Below are 15,024 nucleotides of genomic sequence, written 5' to 3'. Positions count from 1 at the left end.
ATTATTATAACTGAAATATATTGCTTATCATATTTACAAAGTTCATTTTCTGTTGTTAATGAATAATTCAAATAATGAAGGTAACAATTATAAAATTGATCTATGTTAATGATAATTTATGTTAATATAATTTAAGTATAAATTAAAATATAATTGTATTTTAATACATGATATTTAATAATAAAGTTTTAAAAATTAAAGTATAGTTGATTTAAATAATTTTTAAAGTAAAAAAAAATGGAAAGCTCATTCTTTGTACTTGCAGGTGATTCTCAGCCCTCTCCCCCCAGCCTCAATGTCAGCAAACCTGATTCTCACATTCTGAATGTATATAAGAAATGAGGAGGGCTGAACGGAGACATGGTTTAATTTCCCTTCTCAGAAGATTCTTTGATTTACAAAAGGTAGCCTCACAGGATTTGTGTTAACATCAGGCCAAGTGTCTTTAATTCAACCTAATCATCTCCAAGGCAACGGAGGAGATCACGGATTTCCCGGTTGGCTTACCTGCGGGCGGCTGTGGGGCTGACACCGCCCCGCCACACGGGGGAGCTGCCGCGCTTCGGGGGCGCAGGGGACGCAGGGGACGCTGGGAGCGGCTGTTCAGAGAGGGGCCCGGAAGCCGTGGCCAGCGAAGGAGCGTGGGCTTCTCTGGGTCAGAGGCTGCGTCTTCGAGCTCTGTAGTCTTCGGGAAGAATGAGGACAGCTCTCTTCTGGGGACAGTTGGTCCTAGCGGTAAGCCACCAGTCTTTTGGGGTTCATGTTTATTAAGTTCCGGGGTGCCGTTCCTCCCCGCCCACGGATATCGCGGGACACCTGGGAGAGCATCCCGAGTGACTCCTGATTTGACAGAGACGGTTCTCTGGAGCCGCCTGTGTCCTGCAGACCTACTCCCGAGTCACGTATGATCCGCCTGGGGTCAGTCTGACCTAGGCACTTGCTTTACTTAATTTGTCGTTTTAGACAAATTGTTTAAAATTCATATCAACCTTTTAGAATGAAAAGAGTCCCAGGAAATCCCAGTTTTCCATTTCTTCTGAAAAAAAGGTATCCCTGGGAGCCATGGCCCCAAGTTTCTACTGGGCAGCGGTGGGGCCGGACTGGGCCTAGGCCCTTCGTTCCCTGCAGACCCCACTGGCCTGCCCGGCGTCTTAGGGGCTCATGGGTCACACCATTCGCTTAGAGTGAGCAATTCTGGCCCTGAGGTTTGCCCTGAGGGGCCTCCGCCCCCTTCGCAGCGCAGGCTGAGTGAGCTGGGAAGTCGGTATGTGTTGGGGGGAGATCAACCACTTCTTCCCAATGACTTGCATACCTTGAGTCGCCACTAACTTTGCCCACTTCTTGGGATGTGGCAGACTCTTATGTTAAAATACATGCAGTGTTCATCCCCTAGCCCTCTGAATAGCTCATACCACCCGCCTTGTGGTTCCCTGACCTCTCCCCTCAGACTTGATGAGAATGTTAAGTCTAAAGCAGGACCTAAGTCAGCGGGGAACCTGAGGTTCGGAGCAGCGAGTGTTCCCAGGGCAGCCGGCACTGGAGGATGTTGGGGCCAAGAGTATCGCTCTCCTTCCGATGGAGAAACAGCAAATGGGAATGAGGGGCCTGCAGAGCCTGCGGTGTAAAACGGGTCAGAGAGGAATAAAGCACACAGGAAAAATGAAAGCTATGGGAGAGGAGGAGATGAGGCCGAGAGGGAGCGTGGGGAGAGAGGGAGGAGGAGGGGATGGCTTGCACCACTGTTCACCTGGGATACGGGCATCAGCCGTGGATTCTGTGCTTTCTGTCTATGGCAGAAAATGCCATTTGCTGAAGAAATTCTCCACCTTAATCCTCCTAGATATGGATTAAAAAAAAAAAAAAAAGAAAGGAAGAAACACAGAAATTGGCATTTTCCTCCAAGTAGGTTGAGTGTATATATATACATATATATATATATATATTTTTTTTTTAGGGCTGCACTTGTGACATATGGAAGTTCCCAGGCTAGGGGTCGAATTGGAGCTGCAGCTTCTGGCAACACCAGATTTGAGCTGCGTCTCTGACCTACATCACAGCTTGTGGCAACGCTGGATACTTAACCCACTGAGCAAGGCCGGGGATCAAACACAGATCCTCATGGTTACCAGGTGGGTTCGTGACTGCTGTGCCACAACGGGAAGTCCAGGTTGAGTATATTTTATATCATTTAAAAATGTTTACCTTTAGGAGTTCCCATTGTGGCGCAGTGGAAACGAATCCAACTAGGAACCATGAGGTTGCAGGTTTGATACCTGGCCTCGCTCAGTGGGTTGAGCATCGGGCGTTGCCGTGAGCTGTGGTCTAGGTCACAAATGTGGCCCGGATCTGGTGTTGCTGTGGCTGTGGTGTAGGCTGGCAGCTATAGCTCCGATTAGACCCCTAGCCTGGGAACCTCCATATGCCGAGGGTGCAGCCCTAAAAAGAAAGCAAAAACAACAACAACAAAAGAAGGTTTCCTTTAGAGTAGAAGGTACTGCTAGATGTCCACCTAACTTTCTCGTCTTCCCCTGGGTGGACACAGCACCAGATTGCATTTTCCAGCCTCCCCTGCAGTTAGCTGAGGTCATGTAGCTGGGTTCTAGCCAATGGAATGTGACAGGAATAAAAACATGCCATCTAGTACTGGCTCATAAAATCTCTCATGTTCTTTTCCCTTCCGTGGTGACCCAGAAAGTGTGGATTGGAGAGAGCACAGGTTGGAAAGGAGCCTATCTCCTGAATTAATTTCCTCTGTGTGTAGTGTTTGATAGGTTACATTCCTCCTCTACCTGGAGGGGGAAAAATTCTTTAATTTCTCTGTGCCTCAGTTTTCCTCATCTGCAAATTGGGAATATTGATAGTAAGTATCTGTTACTATTGGAAGTAGAGCTATTGGAAGTATTATATGAGTTAATATTTGTAAATCACCCAGAAGAGTACTCTGCGTCTAGTAAGCACTACATGAAGGTTGTGTAAAACATTAAAAGCTGTATAAATGTCATTATATTAACTTTTATGGCTATTTTACATGTTTTAACAAATTTCTTTGGATGACAGTGAGAATCGCCTTGGCTGATAGGTTTACTCGTTTGTTTTAGGACAGGATAGAATTTACAAGTTGTGGCTTAGGTGTCCCACGGATTAGCCTGGGACAATTTTGGCTTTGCCTCTCAACTCTGAGGCATTAAAACACTACTTAACTTCGCTAAGTCTCAATTTTATCATTAATAGGACCATTAATACCTACTTCGGAGGGTTAATGAGATAAGGTTTGTAAAAATTTAGTCAAGTGCCTGGCACTTAGTAAGTGCTCATTGCTTCTAGGCAACAAATGATTGAGAGGTCTGGTTTGAGAAGGTTGTCCAGAACATTTGTCATGAATCCCTGAAGCTTTTCCTTCAACCCCACAAGGAGGTGCTTGAAATGAATTTGATTTTGATTTCCGGGCTTTCTTTTTTTTAGCTGCAAAACTCTTTCTTTAAGCCAAATCTTAGATGAGTGTCTAGTCTAACGTGGATGGATGCAGTGGGTAGGGGGTGGAAAGGAGACCCTCTGTCCACCCACAGTCTTTCTCACACACTCCCTCTCTGCATTGTCTCTGAGTCATCTCTGTGGAATCCCAGGGTTCCTCAGCACAGTTTGATCGTTTATAGGACTTGAAGTTCTCTAAACTCTTTTCCACCAGCTCTAACATTTTATGACCTCCCCAGAGCTGGCATTTTGCCATGAAATAAAGTTGAGGTTGAAATTATACTGACACAACCTGTTCCCTAGGCCAAGGCCTCTTCGGACCTAGCCACTTGCTTTCACCACTGACTCTCATGCTCATCAGTTCAACCCTCTCTCTTTGGGAACAATCCCTTCCTTTCCACCTGCTTCTGTCACATGGAGAGAGGGGGCAGGAAGCTGAGAAGAGGCCACCACCCAGCTGTCTCAGGCCTTATCTAGGGGCCTAGGCTCTAGCATCTAGTGAAGCCACCTGACGGGCAGAGGTTGAGTTTGATAGCAAGTCCCTTGGCCAATTGCAGAGCATGGATTTAAAATAAGCTAGCTAAAGAAAAATGAGCTCTCTCTATACTTCACTGTGCTTCTGCAGTGAAGAATTGAATGATCCGTCGAATTTTCTTCTCTAGCCCTGCTTGCTTGTATGGATGTAAACTGCCCAGTCAAAACTCCAGCCAGCCAGCTGTGACTGAGGAGGAGCAGCTCCACCTCCTTGCATTCAGAGCAGATCACTTTACTGCTCAGACCCTCAGGGGGCTTCCACTTCCACTGAGATGAAATTCGAAGACTTTTCCTTGGCCTCAGACCTCATCTCCCACCACTCTCCTCCTGGCCCTTGCATGCACTCCATGTCCATCCCAGCGACAGCATACCATGCTCACCTGGTGGCCTTCTGGGCCAGCTGTGACCCAGTGGATAAGGAGCACAGTGGTGGCAGAGTAACAGATGAGACCATCAGGCTTTGGTAAAGGCAGGTCAGGTCCATTAGGACACACTGTGCACCATGCATTTTGCCTGACCTCTTTCAGTGTTTGTGGTTGGGGACCACATTGGATTCACACGAGGCCAGCCACACACAGACCAACAAATGCCCAGCCCTTCCATGACATCCAGCATCAAATATGAGACGTCGTTGATTTTAGTAGATTTCCCATTTTCCAAATGTCTTCTGTCCCAGATTTCAAACTTGGATATTTGGAACTGCAGACCTATATGGGACCCCATTGTTGTAGAAAATATGGTTTATCAAAATCTGGAAGCTGCTTAGAGAATCATATTTGACTCTGTAGTTCCTCCAACATGGGAAGCATCGTCTGCTCTCTAGGCCTTTGCACATGCTCTTCCTACATCTGGAAGACTTTCCCTCCAGAGAGCCTCATGGTTCCATTCTCTGTAACTCCCTTCTCAGAGAGGCCTTGCCTGACCATCTTATCTACAAAAAGCATCCCCAGTCTCTTTCTAGACCTGCACCCTCCTCTTACCTCATAGCTCTTACCTCTGTCCTTCATAGAATTGGTACACAGATTGCTTGTTGTCTTCACCCGCTCTTTCTCTGGAGAGCAGGGACTTGTCTACTGAGGATGCAGTGAGGATCCTCACTGGGCCCCTGAGGATGAGGGTTTAATCCCTGGCCTCACTCAGTGGGTTAAGGATCTGGTGTGGCTGCAAGCTGCAGTGTAGGTTGCAGATACAGCTTGGACCCACTTGTTGCTGTGGCTGTGGTATAGGCTGGCAGCGCTCTAATTCTACCCCTAGCCCGGGAACTTCCATATGCTGCAGGTGCAGCTGTAAAAAGAAAAGAAAAATCTTATTTTAATAAATACTGTGATATAGAAAATGTAACTGACATGGAACTCATTTCACGGTGTTATTGTTCAGGATGGAGCCAAATTTATTTAAACAAGTGATTGGAGAGTTACTATGAAGATAAGGCAAAAATCATGAGGATGCAATGAGAGTGGCTGACCTTTAGGGTACTCTGATCCTTACTGACATGAGGAATCCTTGACTTGGGGCCAGGAGACCTCAGTTGTGCCATCTCCTCCAGGGCACGGAGTTGCAGAGACAGGGGTTCTCTGCATTCAGCACTGGGCATCTACGAGATCACTCTGCTCTTCTTCCCAGATGACGTGTCTGGTCCTGGCCTGTCTCTGGATTGCTGCCAGTCCCAGATATTTTAGCCTGCACGCTTTCTGATTCCTCAGCACTTCCCAAACACCTGCCATCCCTTGTGCTCTTATTTCTTTCACTTGCTTCTCTCAGGACTGTATGCCCCTGCCAATAGCAACCCTTATTGTCAGTTACCATCTCTTTTAACATGTTAATTTTTTGAAACTTATCAAGGACGCATCAGAGGAAAAAATGTTCTTAATTGCAAAAAAAGTAGATGCTCATCGAAGCAATTTGAAGAGTAAAAATAAAGTGTAAACGTTTTTCCTGCTCCCCTGTTACTTTCACTCAAATCTCATTCTCCAAGGGCAACTTCTTCCCCAATTTGGAGTAGATTCTTCCAGGATTTGTCTTCTTTTCAAGTATTTGTACATACAAGGAAAAAAATAAAATGAAGCATTTTATGTTTACTATTCAAGAAATTTCTTTTTGCATTCATCAATAAATTCTTCCATGTTCCAAGCCTACTTCATCTTTTTAAACAGCTGTATAGAATTTTATCATGTGCTCTTTTTTTTGGAAAATAATTTCTAAAGGCCATCGAACCACCTTCCATCTGACTACATCAAGTCCAAGTCCTGAGTTAGGCCCTAATGCCCTGAAACATCCATCGTATATAATGATTAACTTCTTTTCTTTTATTTATTTATTGATTTTTTTTTTGTCTTTTTGCCTTTTCTAGGGCCACTCCCTGGGCATATGGCGGTTCCCAGGCTAGGGGTCTAATCGGAGCTGTAGCTGCCGGCCTGCACCAGAGCCACAGCAATGTGGGATCCGAGCCGCGCCTGCGACCTACACCACAGCTCACGGCAATGCTGGATCCTTAACCCTCTGAGCGAGGCCAGGGATGGAACCCGCAACTTCATGGTTCCTAGTCGGATTCGTTAACCACTGCGCCACAACAGGAACTCCATGATTAACTTCTTTTCTAAGTCTCGAGGATGGTACAGGTATGTAACAGCCTTGGAAGAATTGAGAAAATAGTCACTCCAATAATTTTTTGTGGTTCAAATGAGAAACCTTTCTTGAGAAAGACTAGATCTCAGACACAACTTTGGCTGTTCATCTCTTTCTTGCCTGAGGATACTCTCAAATGTCTCAGTTCCCTCTATTCTAATAAGGCATCTAATAAGGCATCAGTCTGTGACTTTTTAACCTCCTCCATAAAGTCTTCCTGAATTAATAGATAAGATCAGTGTCTCTCTGAATAGACACAGTTATCACATACGTACATACTATAGGGGAGGGAAAAACTCTCTCTCTACCCTCTTAGATTCTGTGACTGGGGCTCTGGAAGTCAAATGGACAAAAGTCATACTAAAAAGGGTAAAACAGAGTTTATAAACTTGCTCAGTGCACATGCAAGCAGGAGATGCTCAGTGATATGTAATTCAAAGGGGTGGTTACAACTTGGGGCTTATTAGCTCTTTCAGAAGGAATAGTAAGTTGAGGGGGGAAGTGACAAGATAAAGAAAAAGGGATTCAGGCTCTCTGAAGTGGCCAGGTGTAGGCAGGTAGATATATTGGGGGAAACCAATGGAAGACAAGCGCTGTTTTAATAAGATTTGTTATGTTCATTACATCTCTGGCCTAAGAGTCTCTGGTCATAAAGAGTCATCCTGCCCTTCCGGTACAGGGAGGACACCTTTCGCACATGAAATTTTACATCCTGCTTTTGGGTGGAAGGAGGAGGTCAGAGCCTCTCCTGCACCTGCTGTTTCTCAAGTATCTTCAGCTCAAAATAATCTCTATGCCAAAGTGCTATATTTCAAGAGGGCGTATTATGATTCCCTACAATGCATACAAGGCAGACTAAATGGCAACCATTGCTACCTCCAACAAGAGTTCTTACTATTAATAAATTCAGCTAATGCTTATTAACCAGTGTGCATGCCAAAGAATATGCTAAGCATGTTGCAGAATCTATTTCATTTAATTCTTTTAACAACGCTGTGTGCCTCAAAAAGGTAAAGTTAACCTCTCGACAATCACACAACTACTAAGTGGGAATAGACCAGGAATCTAACTCAACTCTATGTGACTACAGATTCCTTCTGGTTCTCCACAGCCTCAGCATGACTATTGCGCTAAATTCAGCCAGTAGTTGGAGTGCAGTTATCTTTAGTATTTTTGAACTTTGCAGTGCCAAGTACCCCCTAAGGCTAAAAGATTCCTGTTATCCATCTTAACTTGTTAGTCCTGAGAGGTGAGGAAGATCTTTGCACACAATGGACACTTAAATCCATTTGAATGATGACTCTGCTGCCTTTATAACTCTGACAGCAGTTTGGAGTGGAGTCCAACACTCTGGGCCACTCGATAAATCCTTGTCAGAGTGATCGCTGATGGCTTGTTTTCTTTCCTTTGCTGGAGTATTTATAGAAGAACTTTCAGCAAGCTCCAAAATGTAACACTCTCCAGAGATACTTTTTGAACCTTGAAACTATGTCCTGTAAAGAGAAAAAAAGTGCTAAGATTTCGGATGAGGCTCAAATATTGATTTGTAAGTACCCCTCGGAGAATTCAGCTATGCTTTCTTGAATATTGTATTATTCCTATCCAGTTCTACCACTATTTAAAACAAACCAGTAACATATTTAAATAAATTATAACTAAAGTTTAAAGTTATTTTAGTAATTTTATTGCCAAAGACAAGTTGCTGAATTACTTCAAACTCTTCTCAGAATCCAAGAGTCAAGCAAAATTTACAAACGGTCTAGTCCAATACTATTATTTTTCAAAATAAGAGTTACAGAGAAGAACGTGAATTTGCCTGAGGTCACAAAGCTACTCTTTTGTCTCAGTTATAAGTGAACATATCAAACTTGATATCTATAATGGATTCTTTTGGATGTGTTGCCCATTTCCTGAATTTATTACTTTTTTGTGGTATCTTCGGTCCCTGGCATAATACAAACACAGTCTACAAGTGCTCAAGAAGTGTCTACCGAGTTGGACTGTTTCAAAAATATGATACGTTTATAGACATAATAGTTTTTTTCTTTTTTTTTTTTAGGGCCACACCTGAGGCATATGGCAGTTCCCAGGCTAGGGTTCGAATTGGAGCTGCAGCCAGCCACAGTGGTGTGGAATCCAAGCCACATCTGTGACCTATGCTGCAGCTTGCGGCGATGCTGAGTCCTTAACCCACTGAGGAAGGCCAGGGATGGAACCTGCATCCTCATGGTTTAGTAGGCTTCTTAACCTGCTGAGCCACAGTGGGAGCTCCCTGATCTAAATATTTTTTTTGTCTTTTTTTTTGTCTTTTTGTCTTTTTTGTTGTTGTTGATGTTGCTATTTCTTGGGCCGCTCCCTCGGCATATGGAGGTTCCCAGACTAGGGGTCTAATCGGAGCTGTAGCCACCGGCCTACGCCAGAGCCACAGCAACGCGGGATCCGAGCCGCGTCTGCAACCTACACCACAGCTTATGGCAACGCCAGATCGTTAACCCACTGAGCAAGGGCAGGGACCGAACCCGCAACCTCATGGTTCCTAGTCGGATTCGTTAACCACTGCGCCACGACGGGAACTCCTGATCTAAATATTTTTAAAAATAAAAATGCATGCATACTGTAAAAGAAAAAGTACGGAGCCAAACAGCCAAGGAAGACTTTGTTCAAGACTGTTGCCATAGGGGATAGAGATTGAACTCAACTCTTTTGAGACAAAAGGTGGGGAGAATTTTTAAACACTAAGGTGAGCTACTGAGCAAGTTGTAGAGGATGGATGCTAGTGGGGAGGCTGGTCATCTGTGTCTGCTGTTAGGCTCCGATCTGCCCACAAAGACTGGGAAACGGGGGACACTGTTGTTGCTGAAACTCACCCTCTGTCTGCCAGTGCCAAATTGAAACTCAGAGACAGAGTTTTGGGTAGAGGAGAAAAAGATAGCTCTACTGCTTTGCCAGGCAAAGGGGGGCTTACAGCAGGCTAACATCTTAAAGACTGTGCCCCCTCATTGGAAAGAATTGCGAGGAGGAATTCTGGAGTAAAAAGGAGCAAAACAGGTTTTCAAATAGGAATCAGGATTGGGGCAGACATGCATTCTTCTTTCTTTGGGGGACTCTTAGTCTTCAGAGCCGACATCAGGAGATCTCTGCATGATCATGGTGGTGGTCTTCTGGGTTATTGCCTAGAATAACAGTGCTTGCAAAAAGGGTATACTGATCAGAGATGAGAACAAACTAGGAAAGTTCCCGAAAAGCATCATGTGCTAATAATCTTTGACCCACAGGCAGTTGTGCCTAATTAAGCAGGGTGCCCAATCTTTGGCTTACGTGTGATTGTGTTTAGGGTGCAATTAAGCCAGGGAGAAGGACAAGGAAGGACTCTAAGCCGTTCATTTTTTTTTTTTTTTTTTGGTCTTTTTGCCATTTCTTGGGCCACTCTCACAGCATATGGAGGTTCCCAGGCTAGGGGTCGAATCGGAGCTGTAGCTGCCGGCCTACACCAGAGCCACAGCAACAGAGGATCCAGGCCACGTCTGCAACCTACACCACAGCTCACGGCAACGCCGGATCCTTAACCCACTCAGCAAAGCTGCAATCTCATGATTCCTAGTTGGATTCGTTAATCTCTGTGCCATGAGGGTGAACAGAGCTCCATAAGCCGTTCATTTTTGAGGTATTCATTTCTAAGTTATATTCATAAGGAATATAACTTTCCTCTTAGGTGTATAAAATGCCTATATTAGTCTGTGTATCCTTTTCGAGGCAACCGGGATCTTGCCCCAAGGCTGTACTGTTGTTTTTTGACCCTTCCTCCCTCGTCTTCAACTCCCCTTCCTGCCCTGATCAGCACCTGTCTGAACCTGCCCCTAGGAACTCAGGGAAAGCTTTGGTGGCTGAAGAGGCCCATTTTCTAAGAACAAGAAGTGGGGGATACAGGCTTCTGTGCCCAGGAGCCCCACAGGGCTGACCATCCACGATGATTACATTTCAAAGGAATGGCTCCCAGTTCCCAGTGAAAAGTGTTCCTAGGTGTGGCAGAAGGTTAGGGGAAGATTTATATTTCAAAAGGAGAAAAAGAATTTATGATGACAAGTTTTCTAAAGTAAATGCACTGAGCAAAGGGAGGCCAAGGGTCAGGAGTCAGGAAGAAGCCTATAAAGTTTAGTCCAGCGGAGGGGACAGAGGCTCTCTTGGTCAGCACCTCCTGGTAAAGAAGGAAGTTTAAACCCATCTATTTACTTTTGCTCTCTCCCAAAATCCTAATAAAATGCTAACAAAAATGTTTTTGTTGAGTCATAAAACCACAGGGATAAAGACAATAGGAGTAGAGATAAGAATAAAGAATTTTGGAAACTGGAAAGCAGGTAAAAGACCAGAAACTGACTCTTGGTAGATTGAGTAATTGCTCCCCCCACAAATGTTTCTAAATTGTCAATGCCAGGAATATCTGGATGTGAAGATAGAGCTAAAAACAGAGTGATTGTTTGAATAGCAGAAATGAAAACTCAGTGAAATGGTTGGAATAGTAGTTTGGGGACATCTAATGGAACATGGAACAAAAAAAACCAAGAGATGAAAAAAGAGAGAAAATGTAAGAAAATTAAAGACCTACTCCATGAAATCAAATATCCAAAAAGGAAATTCTAGAAATAGGATAAAGAATATAGAGGGAAAGAATTAAACAATCAAATAATGCAAGATAATTTTCCAGCACCATCAAAGGCATCCATCAAAAGGCATCCATGCTAAGATGCATCATTGTGAAATTTTAGGATGTCAGGGGCAACAAGAGATCCCATACATTTCCGGAGAGGAACAAATGAGGTTGCATGTAAAGAATGAGGAATCAGAATGACAGCAGCATTTGAAAGTGAAAAGGCAATGGAGCCTTTAAATTCCAATGGAGATAAAATTTTTGATGAAAAGTATTCTCCAACAGAGAATTTCAACCTTTCCAAGCTATCACTTACGTGTGAGGTCAGACTAAAGAGCTTTTTGGATGATCGAAGTCCCCCATATTTTACCTCCCGGGCCATTTTTCTTAGGTTAATGTGTGTCACTGAAATAGAGAAATGAACTGAGAGGGAAGAGAATGGAAAGTAGGAATGAAGAGATCCAACATAGGAAAGAGAAAAAAGAAATATCTAGAGGACAGGGAACATTAATTCCAAGATCACAAGTGTGCCCAGCCTAGATGGCAAGTTTAGACTACAAATATTCTCTGCTCTCACCTCTGTGTGGAATATAAAAAAGCCAAACTTGTGAAAACAGAGTAGAGTGGTGGTTACCAGGGGCTGGTGGTGGGGGTGCAGTGGAGATGTGAGAATATAAACTCTGAACAAGTAGATAAATAAATCCTGGAGATCTAGTCCACAGTAGAGTGCTTTCAGTCAACAGTCTGTATTATAAACTTCAGAGTTGCTAAGAGACTAAATTTTAATTGTTCTCACCCCAAAAAAGGAAATAATAATTATGTGATGATAGAGGGGTTAGCTAATGCTAAGGTGGTAATCATATCGCAATATATAAATATATCAAATCAATATGCATATGCCTTAAACTTCCCCAATGTTGTGTGACAATTCTAACACAGTTAAAATACATACATCCATACATGCAAACATACATCCATACACATACATACATAATTTTAAAAAGATGTAATGGAGTTCCTGTCGTGGCTCAGTGGTTAATGAACCCGACTAGCATCCCTGAGGATGCAGGTTCAATCCCTGGCCTCAGTGGGTTAAGGATCCGGCGTTGCCGTGAGCTGTGGTGTAGGTTGCAGACGAGGCTCGGATCCCTTGTTGCCGTGGCTGTGGTGTAGGCCAGCATCTCTAGCTCTGATTGGACCCCTAGCCTGGGAATCTCCATATGCTGTGGGGGCGGCCCTAAAAAGACAGAAGACAGAAAAAACAAAAAAAAAAGAAAAAGTAAAGATTCCCAGTTTTCATTATAAAGAGGAAAGTGATAGTGTACCTAAGAAGCAATTTAGCTATATGATGATGGTTTGGAGCTTAAGTTAAGGATAAGGTCATAAAAACCTGAGAAATTGAATATCCAAACGGACAATGGGCAGGCCGTGTGAAACATGGAATTCTGCCCCACAGACTGCAGCATTCAGCCCAGAAAACCCGCCCACTAGCTCTAGTAGCCCAAGCACTGGCCCAGGAAGCCTGGCTGCTGTCTGTAAAGACTTGCATGAAGTGAGACACCATCTCTAACAACTGGTCCATGGAGCCACATAATGATCCCTGTTAACAGTCAGCCCCAAACAGCCAGGATTTGATGAATGACTGACAGCTTCCCTAACTTTCGTTTCTGCTTCCAATTTAGGACCAACGAGAGAAAGCCGAATAGGTACATATGTACTGCCAACCCATGACCTGGATGCCCTGCTTCTAGTTAGCCCACCTATAGCTTCCCCAGGCCAAGAGCCTCTGCTCGGGGCAACCCGGAGCCTTCCCTTTGTTCCCCTGTGAAGCTTTCCTACTCTACCGCCTGCCTTTTTTACTTTCGCTGAAAAGCAGGTGATGGTGTCTGACTCCTTTGGAATAGCGCCCTCTGAATAGCCTTTACTTGTTCACTTTTGGCTGGTCTTAGTTTATTTCCCAAAACCCAAGCCCCCACCACTACCACCAGCACAAAAAGCCATTTTTAAATGCAATGACTTAAAAATTGTAATAGCAGTGATCATTTACCATGAGACTTAGCTGTGAGTAGGAATTTCATAATCATCCTTTTTTTTTTTTTTGCTTTTTTAGGGCCACACCCTCGGCATATGGAGAGTCCTAGGCTAGGGGTTGAATCAGAGCTACAGCCACCAGCCTGCACCACAGCCACAACAATGAAGGATTCAAACCATGTGTGTGACCTACACCACAGCTCATGGCAACACCGGATCCTTAACCCACCGAGTGAGGCCAGGGACTGAACCGGCAACCTCATGATTCCTAGTTGTATTTGTTTCGGTTGCGCCCTGATGGGAACTCCATAATCATAAATTTTAATTTACATTTATAATTATGTTTGATTTACATTAATCCGTAAATTTTAATGTAAATATGAAATATTAACCTATGTTTTTATTTGCTTTCATTGGTAGAGTTAAAAAGCTTACCTAGTCCATTGCACTGAAGGAGATAAAATTTTTTAGAAGAACACTATGTTATTGTGATATAATTTGTATACAATTAAATACATTTTTTAAAGTGTATATTTAATGAGTGTTGACAGATGTACTCACCCATGTGACCACAACTACAAGAACATTTCAGCATCCCCAAAAGTTCCCTCGTGCCGGGTCTTAGACCCCCAGACTATACACCCAGCCCCAGGCAACCGGTGATCTGCTTTCTGTCCTGTAGATGAGATTTCCTTCTGAAAGAATTGCACAGAACCAAGCAGTACCACTGTCTTATTGTTTTGCATCCTCGCCAGGGAGCATCAGTCTTTCTCATCAGCTCCAGTCAGTCTGGGCTGACTTTCACATTCCAGTACATCTAGTGAGTGCCTGGAGTCTCTCCGGGTGGTGTGGTTCTCTTTGGTTTTAGGAACTTAGAATATGCTTTTGTTTTCAGTGATTTCCCTCCCACACAGACTTCTGGCTATTTTGCTTTCTGGAACATCTGAGAAAGGCCAGGTATCAACAGACAGGACATTTCAGGGTATTAACTCCAAGAGACTTAAGGTATTGTGGTTGGGTTTAAATGGGGACCTACTTTAATAGGAGCGCTGAACTTGTTCAAATATAAGATGAGAAGTAATCAAAGCATAATTTCCATGATACAGATCTTGTGAATCTTAATGGGGCTGCACGCTCCCTATTCTGAACATGTTATTCCATATCCTAACTATTCTATTATCTTCTTCCTTCCATGAAAGTCAGATTATTTTGATGTGATTTATGAATGGTAACATTCACCCTTTTTAAGTGTGTTGCAGTTCAGTAAGTTTTGACAAATGTATGCAGTCCTCTAGCCACTGCCACAATCAACTAATACTTCTTTCATCTCCCATATTCTCTTGTGCTTCTGTACTTAACCCCCCACTCCATCTCTAGCCGTTGGAACCATGGATCTGATGTGCTTCTCCCACATGTCCCATACTTGGAAGCATGCAGTGTGTAGCCCTTTCAAACTGGTTTCTTTTGCCTAGTGATATGCATTTGAGATTCATCCACATCAGGTATATAAGTAGTTTGTTTTTTATTGCTGAGCAGTATTCCAGTGTATGAAGCACAGTTGTTTATCAGTTTGTCTGTTGATGGACATTTGAATAACGTATGGTTTTGGAAACTATGAATAAAGTAGTTATGAATAGTTGCATACGTGTTTTTCTGTAATATATTCTTTCTTATTTCTCTTGGATAAATACCTAGAATGGGACTCCTCATTCAAATTG

General features: G+C 43.5%; 1 long non-coding RNA gene across 1 annotated transcript in view; it reads left to right on the top strand.

Moving 5' to 3' along the window:
• The first annotated feature begins 605 nt into the window (after positions 1 to 605).
• The window catches only part of LOC125120982 (uncharacterized), a 29,240-nt gene continuing 14,821 nt past the window's right edge, over positions 606 to 15,024 (top strand). Inside the window, exon 1 of the long non-coding RNA XR_007133365.1 lies at positions 606 to 735. This is a non-coding gene — a long non-coding RNA (uncharacterized LOC125120982). The remainder of the gene's footprint in view (positions 736 to 15,024) is intronic.

This window comes from Phacochoerus africanus, chromosome 2 (assembly GCF_016906955.1).
Source record: "Phacochoerus africanus isolate WHEZ1 chromosome 2, ROS_Pafr_v1, whole genome shotgun sequence".
Taxonomy (NCBI): Eukaryota; Metazoa; Chordata; class Mammalia; order Artiodactyla; family Suidae; genus Phacochoerus; species Phacochoerus africanus.
The sequence above is the reverse complement of the archived record's forward strand: the minus strand, read 5'-3'. Positions and strand labels throughout refer to the sequence as shown.